Genomic DNA, 4,130 nt, shown 5'->3' with positions numbered 1-4,130 from the left:
AGCTGAGTCTCATCTCTAACCAGCAGAAACCCATTTTTGGTGGCTGGTAAGCCACTAAATTTACTCTTTGTCCCCGAAATGACCATCAATGAATATTTAAATGCATTTTATTTCTAGATGCCTGATTCATTTCAAATCTATGTAAATTATTAGTTTCTTATGAACAATTAAATTTAGAGTTTACATATGTCAACAACTTTTCTGTTAGTGAAACTGAGAGATCCTATCACTCAGTGTGACATCGCTGAAAATTAAGGGATTCACAATCTTTGCTGACTTGGGTTCCAAGTCTGGGTCAACTATTTGCTGTATGACGCTGGCAATATTATTTAACCTCTAAAAGAGCTCATCTGTTTATCTATTAAAACAGTGAAATGATATTTATCTGAAAGAATCCAGTATATTAATTTAGAGGTACACCCATTAACAAACACATTACGTTCTGTAAATTGGTAATCTATATTTGCTTCTGTTTATTCACTACTTTAAATAACTACACATAAAATATTCAGACCCAGGGACATATATTAAGCACTCAACGTCTGTTGAAAGAAATGAATGTCACTTTTGTCAAATTATTTCTAAAAAAAAAAGTAACTTATTTAGAAAATCTCAAATCTACATTAAGGACCTTGTATTTTAGCATTTTCACCACTTTTACTGAGAGTCAATAGGGACTATTCCTGATTCTGAAAGGCAGAACATAGATAAGGAGACCTGCAAAATTGGAGTTGGATCTGGGTTGCATTTTCAACACTTAAAATTGCTGTGTGACTTTGGTGAGTCACTTGAATTCTCCATTCCTGTTCTCTATCTGTAAATAGAAATAATAAAGACATTTATTCTTAAATTCAGTTTCAATTTTTCATCTATAAAATCAAGTGCTAAATATACACATTGAGCAATTATAATGCTGTAGAGAGATGTTTCTGTCATTTCTATTCCTCTTCCAACTTTGCGCCGTTTTGCAAACATCCTCATGCTAAAGGTTGCAGTTTCTTCCAATTTCTTACTACCATGGTGTGCTCATAAACGCTTGAAATCCCATTTGAATAGGATGCAGAACATCATCAGTTGTTAATCTGACCATTTATTTTTAAGAGTCTATCCTGTTTAAGGCCATGAAATACATTTCTAAGTATTCTGAACTACATCATTTAAATCTTCTCATATCTTGTTTTTGAAAAAGTAGTAATCTTGGATGAAGCCACTTAATCAATAATTTTTTAAGGTCCTTAATTTTCTCAACCCCAGGACATTTTCCTATCCATTGGACCACTTGGATTTCATCTTTATGTTTTGTAGGTGTTTTTGGTAATTTCCTTTCTATTGCATTCCATGATTTTTAATGTTTCCATTTAGGGAATTGTTCTCAAAGAATTTGAGTTGAAAGTGATACTACATATTTATAAAATGTATAAATTGTTTATAACTTAGCATTAAAAAATCAAATATGTCCAATTCAAGTAGCTGGTACAGAATCACTTATTTGCTTAAATATGATACATTACAATTATATCATGTTTTAAATCTCCAACAAACATGACTCCATAATATTTGACTACAAGTTTATATAGTACAAATGCTTATATGATGGCTGAGAAAACAAAAATTTTCATTCTTACACTTTTTAAATTGTTATTTTGTCTTCTTCTTTTAATGGAGCATACAGTTTCACCTGCATGCTCCGTCTATTCAGGGGAATTGCAGAGTTACAGTGATACTGCAGTATGTGGAATTGCCCCACCAATTAAATGCAGGATCATGACAATGAGCAAGTAAGGAAGATCTGATGCCACTTCTTTAGAAGAATTCCTTGATAGGGTTTGTCTGTGTCCCCACTCAAATCTCATCTTGAATTGTAGCTCCCATAATTCCCGCATATTGTAGGAGGGACTCAGTGGGAGATAATTGAATCATGGGGGCAGTTTCCCCCATACTGTTCTTGTGGTAGTGAATAAGTCTCACAAGATCTGATGGTTTTATAAGGAGAAACCCCTTTCACTTGGTTCTCATTCTCTTTTTGCGTGCTGCCATGTAAGGCATCCCTTGCTCTTCCACCATAATTCTGAGGCCTCCTCAGCCATGTGGAACTGTAGGTCAATTAAACCTCTTTCCTTTATAAATTACCAAGTCTGAGGTATGTCTTTATCAGCAGTGTGAAAACAGACTAATACACTCCTCCTTGGGAAGAAAAGGTTTGAGGGCCTTTGGAGAACAGGGCATGAGAGAAGGATGCCCAGCAAGGGGGGACTAGTGACTGCATCTGGAGGCAAATCTCACAGGCATTTATCACAGTCAGACATTAAATTACGTTGTATTATTTTAAATCTAAGCAGTTGACAACTATGTTAACTAGAAGCTACTGCTTCTTTTAGAAGTAGGTAATAAATGATTAACTTTGAAGTAATATACTGTTCAGAAGGACAGCAGATGTACATAAACCTAAACACTAAGAACTGGGTCTCCAATACTAAAAGAACTCTACTTTGGCACTCCCTGAGAGAGGGAGTGCTGTTAATAATGTGGAAACGTTTTTGCTAAAAGAGAAGGATTAACATTCATGCCATCGTCCAAATTGTTCTTCTTAAGATATTGTATATTTATATTATAAAATATGTCCTGTTTCTGATTTTATTAATTTATTTCATTCATTAAAGATATATCAGCAAGTAGCAGACTAGGAAGTTCCAGGGCCATATTTTCCCATAAAAATGTCAAATAAAAAATACATAGACCAAAGTTGCTTTGTAAGAACTCTTAAAATTAGCTAAGAAGCTGCAGCAACAAAACAAATGCCTAACTGAAAAAAAAGCCACATAGAAGCAATACGAAATTTCATGGCATTTTTCTTGCCCTTAACCTACCTCATCTTCAACGTAGTGTGGTGTGATCAGGAGGAATTTGCCCAATCCAAGTTCTGGCCTCAAACTGGAAGAGGAAGAGAGAAGCTTATCTGGAGATTGACTGGCAGACTATTTCTATCTTGCCTGATTCAAAAAGTTGATGGGAATGGTGGTATAGTTTGAATAGCAGGTTCAAGGTCATTTAAAACAGTGACAGGCACCATGGTGACTAAGAGCCACAGGAGGTCAGAAGACCCACTGGTGGCACAGATTATAGACAAAGGAATATAATAAAAATTCCCCGACCTCTAAGAAGAAGCAGCAATATGCCTCTTAGGGAAATTAAGACATTTAAAGCAGTCTTTAAATGGGGAACTGGAACAAAAGCATACACACAAGGCAAGGAAAGACACATCTCCAGTAAAGGTATGAAAGAAGCCTGTGCCTCTATGCCAGGATGATTAGTAAAGGTCTTCCCTTGCACAGAGCCAGTCCACAAAAAGCTAGGAGACAAGGCTACTTTTTTCAAATGCTCAATTTTCAACAAAAGATCCAAGGCATACATACAAAGGAACAGGAAAACATAGCCCCTTCAAAGGAACAAAATAAATCTCCAGAAACTGATCTTAAAGAACAGCAGAATTTAGGATTATTTGATAAAGATATTCAAACAATAAAGATGTCTAAAGTATGCTCAATGAGCTGAAGGAGAACGTGAACAGACAAATAAGCAAACTAAGGGAGATATTTTATGAACAACATGAGAATATCAACAAAGAATTTGTTTAAAAATTTAAAAATCACAAAAAAACAAACAAACATTCTGAACCTGAGAAACAGAATAACTTAGTTGAAAAATGTACTATATGGAGACTTGATCAGGCAGAAGAAAGAATCAGTAAACTTGAAGATATGTCATTTGTAATTGTTGAATCTGAGGAGCAAAAAGAAAAAAGAATGAGTAAAGTGAACAGAACCTAAGGGACATATGGGACATTGTCAAGTGAACCATATACATTATGGAATTAACACAAGAAGAGAGAAATAAAGAGACAGGGAGCTTATCTGAAGAAATAATGGATGAAAACTTCCCAAGTATGAGGAAAGAAATGAATATACAGGCTGGGCGTGGTGGCTCACACTTGTAATCCCAGCACTTTGGGAGGCCGAGGAAGGCAGATCACCTGAGGCCAGGAATTCGAGACCAGCCTGTCCAACATGGTGAAACGCTGTCTCTACTAAAAATACAAAAAAAAAAAAGTTAGCCGTGTGTGGTGGTGCATG

Source organism: Macaca fascicularis, chromosome 15 (assembly GCF_037993035.2).
Source record: "Macaca fascicularis isolate 582-1 chromosome 15, T2T-MFA8v1.1".
Taxonomy (NCBI): domain Eukaryota; kingdom Metazoa; phylum Chordata; class Mammalia; order Primates; family Cercopithecidae; genus Macaca; species Macaca fascicularis.
This window is presented reverse-complemented; position numbering follows the sequence as displayed.